This window comes from Sceloporus occidentalis, unplaced genomic scaffold, assembly GCF_023333645.1.
Source record: "Sceloporus occidentalis isolate IW3139 unplaced genomic scaffold, rSceOcc1.0.p SCAF_69, whole genome shotgun sequence".
In the NCBI taxonomy this organism is placed as follows: Eukaryota; Metazoa; Chordata; class Lepidosauria; order Squamata; family Phrynosomatidae; genus Sceloporus; species Sceloporus occidentalis.
In genome coordinates, this window is record NW_028317049.1 from 1,370,584 (window position 1) to 1,387,586 (window position 17,003).

At 44.2% G+C, this 17,003-nt stretch overlaps 1 protein-coding gene across 1 annotated transcript in view; it reads left to right on the forward strand.

Annotated features, from left to right (window-relative positions):
- Positions 1 to 17,003, forward strand: part of LOC149286380 (uncharacterized) — a gene marked incomplete at its 5' end in the record, with an annotated part of 67,103 nt that overhangs the window by 1,408 nt on the left and 48,692 nt on the right. The gene's annotated exons all lie outside the window — the stretch shown is intronic.

The window sequence follows — 17,003 nt, forward strand, 5'->3', positions numbered from 1 at the left end:
ATGCATGCATAGTCTCAGCCCCTGAAGCCATTGCTGCCCTCACTGTCTGTTCTGAGGGTGGGAGGGAAGTGGGGAGAGCCCTCATTCATTCAGAGGAATGGCTGGGGGGGGGTCTTCTGGGGGACCCTTGGGGGGTTATAAGAAGGAAGGAAGCCCCTCTTCTCCCCCCAAAGAAAGGCAGGGTTCCTGCCAGGCCTCCTCTTCCTATTTCCTTCCCTGCCCCCACCTCGGGGGATTCCTTGTGTCCCAGGTACTTGGGGGGTTATTATGAGAAAAGAGGGCAGAGAGACCCTTGGAGAGAGGCATGGCCATGGAGGGGAGGGGGATCCAAGGGTAAAAAGGTCTTTGAGGAGCCCCCTCCCTCCTGGAAAGTGGGGCAGAGGAGAGACCCTCCCTCCTGATACCTCATTTGGGGAAGGGTTTTGTGCCAAATAGAAAGGATCACACAGGATAGGGTTCAATAGCATTGGAAGCAACATTTTTCGGGGGCGAGGGTTCTCTGGAGTCCTGGGGGAGGGGGCTCTGGGGAGGGAGAGAAGAGCCAAAATCTAGGCCAAAGCCAAGAGGAGGAAGACGGAGGGACCTCAAAACTCTGGCAATTGCCTGGCAACCTGGGAACTAGACTTAGAGGCCCACAGGATCCGGATTGGGCACTTCCCTCAAATACTTACCTTTTCCTTCACAACAACCCTGCAGAGGAGGACCAACAGAGAGACCCGCATCCCCAGAAACATCCCCACCCCCCCACCCCGGTTCTTGGAGCATAGTGAAAGCGCATTAGAGCCCCTTGAAGAGATGTTATTATTATTATTATTATTATTATTATTATTATTATTATTATTTATATTCCACCTTTTCTCAAAGGAATCAAAGCGGATTACAGTAATATAATAACATACAATTTCAGAAATACAATTAAAATTCCAACCCCCCCCCCCAACCCTCCTCCCAATTATAAGAACATTAATCAACAATTAAAAAGCTAATAAACAGCAAGAAAATGTAAAAGATCTAAAACACAATACAGTAAAAAAGTTTTTTCGGGCAAGAAATGGGTCATTTTCTGAAGGTGAGAGGGGAGGGCAGGAACGATACATCAGTAACAATTTCCATAACAGTAACAATGGCAAGGGTAAGGGTCAGGGGGAGGGAGAGGCATTCAATAGATCTAATCTAGTCTGAAAAGGACTGCCAGAAGAGCTCCTTCCTAAAGGCTTCCAAGGTGGAAATATGACGGATCTCATCCGGAGGTCGTTCCAGAGCCAGGAGGCGGCTGATGAGAAGGACCTCTGGGTCACCGCTGAAAGTCTGGTCTTCTTGAGCTGCAGCAGCTTCTTCCCAGAGGACCTGAGTCTCCGGATGGATTGTATGGGAGGAAGCTCTCCCACAAGTAGTCAGGACCCAAGCCATGGAGAGCTTTACAGGTTAAAACCAATACCTTGTATCTTGCCCAGAAACTAATGGGCAGCTAGTGGAGGGATTTAAGAACTGGTGTAATGTAGGCAGTTCTAGAAATGCCCATAACTAACCTGGCTGCCATATTCTGTACCAATTGAAGTCTCTGAACTTGGCACAAGGGTAGCCCCATGTAGAGTGTGTTACAGAATTTGAGCCGAGAGGTGACCAGCGCATGTACTACAGTTTCAAGGTCTCCCTGCTCCAGGAAGCGGCGCAGTTGGCGTATCAGCCGAAGCTGATAACAAGTGCTCCTGACTGTCGCATCCACTGAGCCGTCAGATGAAGTGATGAATCCAGGAGCACTCCCAAACTGAGGACAGAGTCTTTCAGGGGAAGTGTGACCCATCCAGAACTGGCTGACATAACTCCATTCCCGGATTAGAGTTCCCTATTACAAGTAACTTCGTTTTACCTGGATTCAATTTGACTACGTTGGGACAGCAGGGTGAATGGAAGGGGAGAGAGATATTTGTCAGGCTCCTAATTGCAGCCCCTCTTGCAACACAAAAGGCAGTACTTTGAAAAAGGAACAGCTTGTATTGAAGAAGATACATGCAATAGAAGTGACTTTTTTTGTCAGTAATGAAAGTATACACATATCACTTTTATAACCATATCAATTAACCCTACCCCATTAACCAATAAAGCTAATTAATTGGATAGCCTGTTCCCGCGCAGTTCTTCCATCCAGGATTCATGATTAACTCTCTCTCTCTCTCTCTCTCTCTCTCTATATATATATATATATATATATAATATGAAACCCCATCAATCCCAATCTAGTATGATACCGTATAAAAATATAATAAGCATAAACCCATAACAACATAATACAATATAAAAATACCAATAACTCTCTAGGTTCCCTCTCCTTTTACAGAGACCAGTCTTTTAAACCCAAGCCTCTGTTAGAAGGATGAGTCCCACACATTCCAATCCTAGCAAACAATCACATTCTTTAGCCATGATCTCCCTACCTCTTCCTAGCATTTTCTATTAAAGCACATATTAAAACATATTATTTTAACCCACAATAAACCCAATCTATTTTAACTCTGATTTAAACCTAAACCTATAACCCTTATGGCATGAATCCCAGATGAATAAATGAATAAATGCATGAATCAAGGGATTCATGACATATTGCGACCTCAGGCTGATGCTCCTTGCCTGCAGCCATGAGATGGGACCATTGTGAATTTAGGCTAATGCTGCTTACCTGAAGGTTTGAGACGTGACCATTGCAACCTGAGGCTGATGCTTCTTGCCTGAAACATTGAGATTGGCCCATTGTGACTTCAGTCTGATGCTCTTTGAATGAAGGATTGAGACGGTACTATTGTGACTTCAGACTGGTGCTGTATACCTGAAGGATTGAGACTGGCCCATTGCGTGTCAGAAACAGTGTATAAGGGTTCTGTCATAAAGAGTAAAAACATTAGGCTTTATTATTAGAGTTAAAGTATAGTTCATAGTTGTTATAGAGTTATAGTTGTAGTTCATAGTAGGTAGTGTAGAGAGATGGGTTATAGAAAGCATGTAGTGGGAAATGTTAGAAAGACAGATGGAGTGGCTTTTAGATGAAGGAGGGCGTTTGGAGAGGGGCTGGGGTTGCAGCTGGAGACTGGTTATCAAGGAGGAGCGAAGCTGGCTTGGGAACACCGCTCTTCAAGGTGAGGCTGTCTGGGAGAAGGGAAGGGAAGTATAGACAACCTTGGTATCTATGCAGCCTCCGCTTGTGTTGCTTTAGCTTGGGAATTGGGGGCTGGCTTAGGGAGGGGTTGAGCAAATTTCTTTGGATTTCAGACTTTGCAAAAAGGTGTTAATGGATGTTTCTGCCTGGATTCATCAATAAAGCTTCTTGTTTCAAATTAGTTTGATTTTTGGAGCACAGGACTGACTCTGGATCTCACATTGCAACTTCTGGCTGATGCCTGTCCCATTGTGACTTCAGTCTGCTGCTCTTTACCTGAAGGATTGAGACAGGAGTATTGTGATCTCGCCCTGAGGTTCCTTGCCTGAAAGACTGAGATGGGACTATTATGACTTAAGGCTGGTGCTCCTTACCTGGAGGATTGATACTGGTCCATTACGACCTCAGGCTGACACTCATTGCCTGAGAGATTGAGACTAGCGCAGTGTGACTTCAGGCTGATGTTCCTTTCCTGAAAGACTGGGAATGGCTCATTGTGACCTCAGGCTGATTCTTATTGCCTGAGAGATTGAGATGGGCTCATTGTGTCTTAAGACTGGTCCTCCTTACCTGAACGAATGAGACTGGCCCATTGCGATCTCAGACTGATGCTCCTTATCTGCAGGACTGACACTAACTCATTGTGACTTCTGGCTGATCTTCCTTCCATGAAGGATTAAGATGGGCTTATAGACTACAGGTGTTCCTTACCTGAAGGACTGAGCCTGGCCCATAGTGACCTCAGGGTTATGATCCTTGCCTGAAGGATTGAGTCTCCCTCAAGGCAGATGTTCCTTACCTGAAGCATTGAGACTGTCCCATTGTGATCTCAGCCTGAGGCGCCTTTCCTGAAAGATTTTGACGGGACTATTATGAGTTCAGACAGATGTTCCTTGCCTGAAGGATTGAGACTGGCCCATTGTGATCCTTACCTGAAGCACTGAGATTGTCACATTGTGATCTCAAAGTCATCCACTCCAAACCCCTTCTGCCATGCAGGAACTCTCAATCAAAGCATACCTGACATATGACCATCCAGACTCTGTTTAAAGGCCTCCAAAGAAGGAGACTCCATCATTCTCCATTGAGGGAGTGTGTTCCACTGTCAAACAGCCCTTTCTGTCAGGAAGTCCCTCCTAATGTTGAGCTGGAATCTCTTTTCCTGGAGCTTGCATCCATTGCTCCAGGTCCTGTTCTCTGGAGCAGCAGGAAACAAGCTAGCTGCCTTCTCAATATGACATTCCTTAAAATATTTAAACAGGGCTTTCATATCACCTCTTAACCTTCTCTTCTCCAGGCTAAACATCCCTAGTTTCCTAAGTAGTTCCTCATAGGGCATGGTTTCCAAATCCTGCACCATTTTAGTCGCCTTCCTTTGGACACGCTCCAGTTTCTCAATGTCCTTTTTAAATTGTGGTGCCCAGAACTGGACACAATATTCCAGGTGAGGCCTGACCAGAGCAGAATAGAGTAGCACTATTACTTCCCTTGATCTAGACACTATACTTCTATTGATGCAGCCTAACATCGCATTCGCCTTTTTAGCTGCCGCATCACACTGTTGACTCATGTTCAACTTGTGGTCTATTTGAACTCCTAGATCCCTTTCACACGTAGTTTCATTCACTGGTTTGTCCCAGATCTAGTTATTCAGACAAAGCAAATCTTTTAGGAAAACTCGAGGGGAAAAACAAGATCAATTATCCTAGGTTTCGTTGCTTTTTTTGGCACACACACACACACACACACACACAACATACTCAGCTGCATGCAATTGCAGGATTTGTCCACTTTCTGTGTATGTTGATTTTGGATTAATGCTCAACATGTCTGAAAACGATCCCACTTTTGTGGTTTTAAATCCCTTTTCTGCACAGGATTTGGCCGGTTCCCTCCCATGTGATAAACTCCTAGGAACTGGAAGGGCAACTATGAACTAAGTATACAAAATCTGCCCCAAAGTCATGTCCGGTGGTCACCATTTCCTTTGGCTAAAAACAAGTGATGGAGAAAAGCTTTGGACCATAGACCTTTGGGCCATCATCAGCTTCTCCACTCTTTAGACTTGACTGAAGTGTTGTAAACTAGTCTGGATAGTAAACCTATTAAAAATCTCATTTTGGGATCTCAGGAAGGAGATGGGGAGAGATTTGCATGTTTGTTTTTAAATTACATGCCATAATTCAAAACTCTCTCCCACTCTGTCCCGGGTTTTTTTAAAATGTATTTTATTAAGAAAACATATAAAGAAGACTTAATACAAAACATACAAGACAAAACAACAACAACAACAAAACACAGTACATAAATGATTATATGATATTCCACATTAGTTTCATACACTTCCAACATAACACATGGTACCCTACTTTTATAACGCCATTTATATTCCTCTAAATTGGTATGAAATCATCAGCTTCTATGAAAATATATGAATATCACAAATATATTTATGTTATGCAAAAAAGTTAAAACAAGGAGAGTTAGGCAAATTAGACAAAGTTAAGCAGCAGAGGTTATAATACCTTAAGTCCACAGTATCTATCTAAGTATTTCCAATCCTTAATTACAACATTTATGTCTTTATTCCTCAGTCTTTCTGTCAAAATATCCAATTTCTTAGCTTCCCACAACTTAATTAACCATTCCTCTTCAGTTGGTACCACATTGTTTTTCCAATATTGAGCATAGAGAATCCTAGCCAACGTTTCCATGTAGAGAATTAGACGTGACAATTTCTTAGCCTAGACATCCTTCAATATATATGTCATGTTTAACAGAAAAATACGAGGATCTAAAGGAATATCTGCCTGGAGTATATTTGTCATTATATTATCAATGTTACTCCAAAATCCTTTGGCTTTGTGACATTTCCACAAAGGTGGAAGAAAGTGCCATCCTGTTTCTCACATTTCCAATGTTTAATGTTAGCAGTATTATACATTTTGTTAATTTTGAGAGGGGTCATAGACCATCTATGTAACATTTTGACATAGTTCTCCTTGTAATTTTGACACAAGGTAAATTTCCTTGTCTCTTTCCAAGATGTTTCCCACTTATCTTGTCGATGGCTTTCTGCAAATCCTGTGACCATTTTGCCATGGAAAGTTTAACAATTTCATCCTCCAAATCTCTCTCTTTCAAGATCTTATCATATTTTGAAAGATGTTTACTCTCTTTATCCACAAAAATTTTGTCCAAGCTGTTCTCTTCGTAAGAAATACCCATCACTTTTTGGCCAGACCTAAACCTTTCAGCTAGCTGAAAATAGAAATATCCTTACCTTCAGAAACAAGTATTTCTCTCAATTTCAATAACACAATATTATTGGCTTTCCACTGAATCAATTCTTTATATATTATCCATCTATTCTTGAAGTCTTTAGTTCTTTTATAAAAGGCTTCTTGGGGCGATACCCATTGTGGAAGATTACTATAGAAAAGGTCTTTAACCTTCTTCCAGACATAAAGCAGAGCATTTCTAAGAAAGCGATGTTTAAAGTCTTTATGTTCTTTGACCTTTTCATACCACAAATAGGCATGAATCCCAAACCTCAAGTCACAGCATCCTAAAGATAACAATCTATCATTCCTTAGATTAATCGAGTTCTCTAGCCAACACAGACAAGATGCATAATAATATAGCTTAAACTTTGGTAAAGCACAACCCCCCCCCCCGTCATATTCATCTGTCAAAATTTCCCATCTCACCCTAATAATAATAATAATAATAATAATAATAATGATAGGTTTTATTTATATACCGCCCAATCACTGGGAATCTGAGCGGTTTACAACAGAGGGGATAATAGACGGTTCCCTGCCCTCAGGCTTACAATCTAAATTTGGCTCATTACCTTCCCAAAGAAATTTAGAGAACTCTTTTTGCCAGATTGCAAAGTGTTTCTCTTTGGCTATAATTGGTATGTTCTGAAATAAATACAGAAAACGGGGAAGGATATTCATTTCTAACGTTGCTATTCTCCCATAAAATGAGAAATGCAACTTGGACCATGCGGACATATCCTTTGTTACTTCATTCCATAGTCTTCCATAGTTGTTGTGGAACAAGTCAATGTTCTTGGTCGTTAAGCATATTCCCAGATATTTAGCTTTATTAACGACTCTATACCCCGATACATTACTTAACTCCAGTTGTTCTTCTTTGTTTAAATTCTTTGTAATAAACACAGTTTTGTTTTGATTCACCGTTAACCCCGATATTTCAGCCAATGCCTCCAGAGTATAATTGAGAGCCGAAATGCTATTTAGTGGGTGATCTAAGAAGCGAATGAGATCGTCGGCAAATGCTCTAGCTTTATAAACATAATTCTTAATCTTCACTCCCTTAATGTCCACATTGCTTCTAATGTTGTTTAACAAAACTCAAAGGCAACTCTAAACAAAAGAGGTGATAAGAGGTCACACACACACACACACACACACACACACACAGACATAAGGAATGTTTCAAGACTATAGATCTTACAACATCCATAGATACATCTATACATACCCATAGATATCTGTCTGAACATGTACACGTATTTAAACATATATATATATATATATATATATATATAGAGAGAGAGAGAGAGAGATATGAAAGCACATGTACACATATATGTTGAATCATATTATATATAACACATTTATATATATATACTCTTCTACTTGCGTACAATTTAAACATAATCAAATGGAGAAATATGCGCATGTATACACTGCCCACGTTCTGCTCGACATCAGCATGTATATATAATTATAATTGTGTATATGTTGACTTCTGGTCATAACAGCATAACTGCCCTGCAATTACTGTAATTGGAATGTTTATACTTTGTGATGCTTTTATGATATGTATTTTACACATGACTGGCTCCTCAGGACACTCTGAGGGCTGCCATTGGCTGGAGGTCCAGTCCCTCCCACCATCCAAGTCCCTGATTGGCTGGAATCCCAGTCCCTCCCACCATCCAAGTCCCTGATTGGCTGCAGTCCTAAGCCCTCCAACCATCCCTGGCCATTTTGTGTCCCAGGGACCATTTTGTGCTGCTTGTGACTGTGGGGAATAATGTTCCGGAACCTTCTCTGAGGCCTCAGTTGAACAGAGGCCTCTCTTTCTCTCCTGAGGCTCCAGAGTCAGGAGGAGGCCAGGCTCCTTGGGCCAAAAGGGAGGAAGTGTGTCTCTTTGTGTCTCTTTTCTGGGAGGGTTTTCTTATTAATAATCCTATTATTATTATTACACAGCTCTGCTCTTTCTGGGTAGGGTTGCCATATCCCGCCTGGGGGCGGGACTTTCCCGGTTTGGGGCGGGGCCACACAGTCCCACCCGGGTTTGGCCCCTCCCCCGGGACCTCCCCCCCCCAGCAAGGCCCTGGAGGCAGCTCCAGCCCTCCCCATGGCTGTGTGCCACCCTCCCTGCCTCCCTGCCTGACTTAAGCCTAGAGAGCAGGTCTTAAAGACATCTGCCACTCAGAGCTATTGCCAGCCCACTTGGTATATATACCCTGCAAGAGGCATTACTTTCAGGTTACAGTGAGCAAAGAAAAAAGGCCATCAATCGTTCCTGTTTCACTGGGAGTCTAAATGTCTCATCTTTTAAATGTCTACCACTCAGTATTGTTGTAATTCTTTATCACAGGGTCGTTTTTGAGGCCCTAAACACCTTTCCTTGTAATATGCAAATTTCTCCCAAAGCTGACCAATGGGAAAGAAGCAATCAGCCCTCCCCTTGGGTTGGTTTTCAAGGGCTTGGAAGGAAGAGATTTTGCCTTGCAAGTTGCTGGTAAATAATAGAAGGCTTTGGGGTTGCAAAAGGCTGCAGAAATAGTTTGACCCCCCCTTAAACATCCATGGCTCAGTGCTATGGGATTCTGGGAATTGTAGTTTCTTGTGGCACCAGAGCTCTTTTGACAAAAGGAGACTGAATGGAGGCGTTGCCTGGCTGGGGGCAGAGCCTCTTGCCAGCAGTGAGAAGGCTGCGATGATGAGGAAAGGCAGGGGCTCCTCTGGTGGTCCTGGCCACTTCCCTTGGCTCCCTCCCTCCTCCTCCTTCTCCTCCTCCTCTCAGAGCTCATTCACACTCCCTGGCTTTTCTCTCCCCCCCCCCCCCTCTGCACTTTGAGACCCCTTTAACTGCCAAAGCTCAATGCTCTGGAATTCTGGGGTCTGTGAGGCATTTGGCCTTCTCTGTCAGAGAGCTCTGGTGCCACAATAAACTACCATTCCCAGGATTCCATAGCACTGAGCCCTGGCAGTCCAAGCAGTGTGTTTTGGACACAGAGATCCTCCAAATGAATCCAGTCCCTAGCTTTTATATCTCTCTCACACACTGCAGGAATAATAACCCACTTTGAGACTGCTTTAACTCAGTGCTAGGGAATCTTGGGAATGCAAGTGTTTGGGAGACATTGAGACTTCTCTGTCAGTCATGGCTCTGAGGCTACAATTCCCAGGATTCCCCAGCACTGAGCAGTCTCAAACTGGACCATTTCCTCAGTGTGGATGCACCTGGGGAGGCATTCTGGGCACTGCAGTTCAACTACGTTTGGAGGGTTATGGGACTCCCTGTCAGAGATAGCTCTGGGGCCACAATGTACTACAATTCCCAGCATTCCCAGCACTAACCCAGGACAGTTAAGTCACTCTCAAACTGGATTATTTCCTCAGTGTGGATGCAGCTTTGGTGAGGAACTCTGGGCATTTCAGTCCAGCTATGTTTTATTTCTGCAGTGTATTTTGGACCAGAGACAAGGTGACCAGGCATCCTCCTCCTTTTCCAGGACATGTCCTCTTCGGTCAAATTTCAAAATGTCCTCCATTTGGATCATGGCTAAGAAACATGCATTTATAATTACATGGGTGTTTTTAGCTTTTATTTTTGGCCATGTCCTACATTTTTTTGCTTGGGTGCCCTACATTTTGGGGTGAGGGCATTGGTCACCTTGGTCAGAGAGCTTTCCAGGGGTTAACTGCCATTCTGCTGTGGTGCTGGAACAGGGCACCATTCCCAGAATTCCATAGCATTCAGCCAAGACAGTTAAAGTGGTCTCAAACCAGATTATTTCTCCAGTGTAGATGCAGCCCAAGCCTTTTGCCTCTCTTATGCCTGAGATTTCAAAGCCCAGCCTTGGCACCACAACAAACTACAAATCCCAGGATTCCATAGGATGGAGTGATGAGAGTGAAAGCAGTGTGGCAGCAGCCTAAGTATGCTTAATGCAGTTCTTAACATGGTGCACCTCTTGCCTACAGAGTCTCACAAGACTTTTTTGTTGAACAACTTGTACCCATTAACTCCATTTCATGTCTCCTTTATTTAGTGGGGAGGAATACAGACAAAACAAGCCAAAATGAAGAAAAACCAAAGTCCCTTGACCAAAGGGTTTGGTTGTGGAATAAGCCTCTGAAATATGCAAGAGGCAATGTTAAAATAAAGCCATGTTCAATGCTCAAATGTGCTGTTTGGAATGGGGAGAGGGGGGTGGCCAGAAAGGGAAGTACATTTCCGTGATCTGTCTACGAATAATGTCAAAATGTCCTCCATTTTGATCATGCCTAAGAAACATGCATTTATATTAACATTTCTAAAAAAAGCCTCAATTTTTTTGGCGTGTCCTCCATTTTAAAAAAACGTGTCCTGCATTTGAAAATGTTGTCCTGCATTTGTCCTACATTTGTCCCGGTTTGGAGGTCCTCACTTATGGCAACCCTAGGGGTGGGAGTAAATGAGACCCCAGAGAACAAAGAAAAGCTATGTGATGTAGGAAGAGAGTGTGTGGGAACTTTGTTTTGCGAGGAAGACAAAACCTATCTGTTCCTCTTTCAGTCTGTATGCCTAGATAGTATGTAGCATCTCCTAATTCTTTCAGCATAACTCCCTTGTTCAGGCAATGTCCAGTTACTGTGTAATCTTTATCTTTCTGAATGGCTATAATCAAATCATCAATATGTCAGAATAAAGGTTGAATGACCATCTTTGATTCTGGTATTTAGACATTGCTGTTTCACTTTGGTTAAAGCCTTGTTACATCAGCATTTTAGCTAGATTCTGATGCAAGGCCCCAGCAGACTGTTTAGGTCCATACAATCCCTTCTTAACAAGATGTGGTTGTTACCATAAACATGCTATGCCTAAAATCCTAGAGAGTGACATGCAATATTACAAACCAGTGAGTTTAGGCAGGTAAAGGTTGCTAACTTCAACAATGGCAGCCAATGCTCCATAATGAAAACTCCAATCCTGTTTAACAAGATACACTCCCTCCACCAGATGTACAGATGTAGACACATGCATACACTATTGACAACGATTGCTTTTCAAACCCTACAAACTCTTGCTTCTTGCTCTGGGGGTCTTATTGAATTCTGTATACAGTTGAAGGTTGAGATATTGGTTTGGACTAGATGGTAGAGGGTAGCGAGTTGAAGAGAGATCTTCTGCTGGTAAAGAAAAGATAGAAGAATCTTGGCAGAAAATCAGCATATCTGTTCCTTCCTAAATCACAGACCCTTGTGCTTTCTACGGTCTAGGAAACCATATAGTCCTTGAGGCATGCTGCTAGTGATATTAAATATGACCTTTTTAGTTTTGCCCAGTACTTACAGCAACATGTTTGTTGTCACTATCACAGACAGAGTGAATCTTCAGCTACCCTCAGGCAAATCCAAAAGGTGTCAGTGACCAGATGTGTTACCCATGCTGCTTCATATAAATTTTGGTATAAATGATAACCCTTAATGACCCCTAGATGAACTCTGTCCACCATTGCCAGCAAGGCACAAGGACATGTACCACACCCCTGAGGGGTACCCACATCATCATATCTAGAGAGTCGCATAAGAGGATTATCATATGACCAGGAAGAGCAAATGTTTGCCTTGCCTGAGGCTCTTACCCCCTCCTCAGGTCTGTTGTCCGAGCAGCTTAAGACCACTAAGACAATCAGACAGGGACATCCAGGTGAAAAGCAAGTAATTCAACACCTTTGTTCTCACCATCAAGCACCTTTGCCAGAAGCAAGATTTTGCCTATAAATATCGTCAGATTTGCCTGTTCACTGGGCCAGTCTGGATTTCAGGGGGAAGCTCTGTCCCTTTGAACCCTGACCTGGCTCCTGGCTCCTGGCTCCTGGCTCCTGGCCAGTCATTCCATGGCTGAGCCTCATGCCATCCTCATCATATTCCATTTGGATTCCTGGAGGGAGTCTACATTCTGGTACGTATCACCCCAGTGATGCCTAAAATCCTATTCTATGCTAACCTATGCTTTTCCTGAGCCTTGTATGTGTGTGTGTATGCTAGTGAATTGCATGTGTTTTTCCCCTTATAAATAAATTGGTTATTAATTCTAGAAATCTGTCTCAGCTTCAGTTATTGGGAGGCCCTGGTCTACTCCGTATACATATCGGGAGACGATCTCGGTGGGCTCTTGTAGCCAGCCCCCTCTTGCAATATTCAAGCTAATAACAATAATAATAAAATTCCCCTAAACGGACCCTTGGCTACAAATTGGTGGAGAAAGCTTGGGCATAGAACTCTCCCCCGAAATCTGGACTTTCCAAACTGATCACTTGGGCTGTCTAGATCTCGGAACGTAGAGAGAACAGGGATTCCAAAAAGGCCGCTGCAGACAGAAATAAATAGGGAGGTGTGTGTATGTGTTCTTGTATGTTTGGCCATAAGGGCAAAGGGCTATCTTGGGTTGGCTGATCCCATTTCATTTCTTTGGCTGGATGTTCTGCTCATTGGCTCTGGTACGCCATCCAGTGGTGGGCCCTAATCACCCTTGGGCGTGTTTGTCGGAGTAGGCTCCCGACGCCCTATTTTTGTTTTCTCTATCCGTGGGTTGGAAAAAGTTATTAGGCATCCTGAAAACTTTCCCACTCCAGAACCCAAGCTTACAGTTAAAAGTTAGTGCAAGGAACCACTGCAGCCAAATCCAGGCATTTGGGCTGCAGTGCAAAAAGGAGTCCCAAGCAAACCTCCAGGTTGAGGCATCCCTCGCATGGAAGAGCCTGTTTTAAAATGGTGAGCCAAGGAACCCTTAAGGTCTTGGCATGTTTGGTTTGAAGCCAGTGAGTCTTAACTCCTAGCTTCCCCCAGGTGTGTACCTCTTAAAGGTCACAGCCCATCCAGCTAAGTGGTTTTAAAACCCAGAGCTTTCTTTTTAGTGTGCCTTTTAAGGGACACCCCATCTGGCTGCATTGGTTTTAACCTCAGCCTGTCACCACTAAAGCTACAGTATTGTGGGTTGGGAACAAACAGATCCCTTTCCATTGTGTTATCCCAAAACAGCCAGAGGAAAAAAAGGTCCCATAAAACATAACCCAAAAAATCACAGTCACAAATCCCCCTTGAACGGGTGAGGTAGGCAAAGGAGGGAGACGTCCTGGTCCGAAGGCCAAAACCCGGGGTCAAGGGAGGGAAAGGCAGCTCCAAGGAGTGCCATTTGTGGGAGCCTCAGGGAGGTCCCAGGAAAGGAAAACTCAGGCAGGAGTCTAGCTGGGGGCCAAAGTTTGGGTTGTTAGCCAGGCCACGCCGGAGTGGAGCTACAGCGTCCGAACTCCCCAGTGAAAGTGAGGCAGGGCTGAACTGACTTCTGACCGGGTCTAAACGGAGGATCACCCCTAAGTCGCTACCTGCAGGAGCGCCGGGCCCTCGCGTGAATTGGGCGGCGTCCCTGACCCAGAGTTACATTTAGGAGTTCTGTGGAGTCCTCAGGGAGGATCCCAGGACAGCAGCTCACTGTAGGACAGAGAGTTGCACCAGGTTTAGGTGGGAAAAGAGGCCCCGGTTCCATAACCTCTCCCAGCCTAGGATTCAACATGGACATACCATCCGTAGAATAGCATAGTATAGAAGAAGGACCCCAAAAGTCAGAACCCTAGAGGTTGCCTGGCTTTGAACTTCCCCCTTAGCAAAAAGAGGAGAAAAATAGCAAGACGCCCCTTAAGGGTCTTGCAGTTTTGAGCAAGTGGTTTTAACCCAAGCTCTGCAGTGGAGAAACCTCTTAAGGTCCCCACCAATTTGGGCTAAAATTGGGTCAAAACCCTTAGCCCACCACACAGAGGAGATTTTGCAATTTTGCAACAGCCAGTTCCCAGCTCATTGTCCTCCCACCGGAGGTCAAGACACAGAGATATCCCAAGGACCCCACCACTAAAATGGAGAAGAAAATTAGAGAATTGATAGCCCAAGTCAACCTCCTCAGAGAGGAAAATTCCACTCTGGCAGCTAGGATCCAGAAATTGGAAATAGCCTCTAAGCAAGAACCATCCCTTTTCCCCATCACAGAAGCTTGTGTGATGGCAGAATTGTTGGGCCCCCTGAATCAAGAGACTAGCCTCACATGGATGCTTCGGGCAGCAAACAGCCTCCCATCTGCCACAGGCTTCCATTTAACACAGCTAGCCAGATTATGCATGTCTCCTGCACACAGAGATATGCTAGAAGCAGCAGTAATGTTTAGGGACCTTTTGTCCAGAGATATGTACTCTTGGATGGGAGCAATCGTGATGCTATTGTGGCCAGGAAAAGCGTCTGAAGATTTATACTATGAACAGAAACAAAAAACAAATGAGGACCCTGAGACATACTTTGCCAGAGTGAAGCTACTTACAAAAATAGCCTTCAGTTTTGAGGAAGGGGACAAGACAGATAGGTTTATTTATGCCTCATATAGGGGACTCCATCCCAAGAGCAAGGAATATATTGACCACCAAGTTAAAGAACTGTATGCAAACCGAGATACCTATCTCCTGGAGTTGAGGTGTCTCACCGAGATGTTCCGTGTGAAGGCAGCAAAAAGGCAAGAAAAGGCCCTAGCTCAAAAAAGGGAGAACAAAAAGAAAAGTAGGGTGAGTGCCCCAAGAGAATGCTTTTCAGGTCCACCTAGAAACCCCACTCAGCCTGCTCCCACTCCTCAAAGGGAGATGGCAACATCAGATGGTGCAAATCTTCCCAGCGTACAGCCCCCAGAAACCCCCCAAGGACCCCATTCCCCTCATTCCCAAGGGACTGACACCAGCAGTTGTCCTGCAAACCTCCGGCAGACAACCCCTCATTGCCCACGTAAAAAGGAAAATGTCCCTCTTCCTTCTAGAAACACTTCTGCTGCAGTTCGGACTACAGTCCACAAGCAGAAAGGTCACAGGCAGGCCCCACATGGGCACCCAGGGGCCAGAAGAGTCAAAACCCCAGAAAGTAGGACATGGACTCCCTCCCAAAATCCCAAGACTTGGAAACCTTTCCAGACAGGCATGCCAGAGAAAGGAAACCCTAGAGGTCATTCATCCCATCCCCGCGGTCCATATTGGAATGGCACTGGGAGATGTGTTCCCCCAAGGAGGCACAAGCCCAGCTCCGTGGAAGAAACAGCAGGAATGGGTGACACTGTTTCAGCCCAGTTCCTTGACCAAGAGGTGAGCCACACTGTCTCAGCCTCAGTTCCCCCATCCTCAACCACATGGCAAGGAAGAAAGGCCCCAGAAAATGGCTTTCGAAAGGGAATCTTAGAGACTGCCCTTTGAGGAACATAGCACTCTGCAGGAACTCCAGGCATGTGCAGAGAACTTTGGTAAATGTTGAGATTTTAGAAAACAGGGAGTTTTCTTTTTCTCTTCTATAAAGTCTATAGTTTGCCTAATGCCACAGCCTCATGGAAAATTTGGCTGCTAGAAGCCAAGAAAACCGAATCATGGGCAAAGGAAGTTGCAAAGCCCATCATCCTGGTTAGCTTAGAACTCAAATTCAGTTAATGGCCAATTGCCTTTGTTTCCCCTTTTGTGACTTATACCACTCTGGTGTGAGTGGAGGGCTTGTCAACCAGGAAAGGTGGCTTATCTGTGTAAAATTTGCAACACCATGTATGAGAAGGCTTGGAGGGAAAAGACTTCCCTCCCCCTCTTCTTTTCCTGCTCTGCAAATTAGTGATTGAGAAATGCCTCATTGTTTTCTGTTTGCTTACACTCTGCATGTGCTCAGATGCAATGCAGGACAGAAAGCTCAGAGTTGTAGGCTCAGGTTGTTTACAACGACCCCCTGTTCCATGGAACTAGTTTGGATTTTTAAAAAAATCCATTGCGGGTGTGGCTTTAAGCCCATTCCCCCTTGTGTTTGTTCTTTATAGGTCTCTTTTTGAGTTTCTTGGTATAGCTTGGTATAGTTAGGATTGTCATTCTGTGTGTTTTAAGGTTGTGAGATATTCTTGTTGTGTTAGTATTGGTGTTCTGACTCTACTTTTGGCAAGAACACACAATCAGTCTCTTCTTTAGTGTAGGTTTATGCTATTAGGATTTTGTCTTTTGGATAAAGGCAAGTAGTCTATGTTATTGTGCCCCTCCAGTTCTTAGGAACACATGGTTGGGACCCAGAGTGTGTCTCTGCTGCCATGTGCTCAGGGCTTCATAAGTTTTAAGCTGTAGTTTCCTGTTTCAGTTTTTTCTGCTCTCTTTACATGCTAAGAGGCCTCCTGCCGCCCAACAACCCCATCTTCTCTTTTGTTATTCTTGCATTGTTCAAGAGAGCTATTCCTTTGTCTTGTCTTCAGTAATCAGTACTGTGTGTAAAGTTTTTGTAGACCTTCTGCTCAGCCAAAAGTTTTCTTTTGCTCTTGTAAGTCTGATCTGGTCATCTTCCATGAGTCTTGTCCTACATCCTCCTTCCCGAGAGTAGGACTCAACAGAGTTACACTGTCTCAGCCCCAAACCAAAGTTTTGGTCTTTCCCCCCAGGTGTTTTTAGCTGATTTGGTGTGCCTTTCTTCAGCTCCCCCTCTTCTAGTGAGTACAACAGGCTTTCAGACTGTAATTTGGATGTTACTTGGGTAGACTATAGATCTCTTCTGTAATT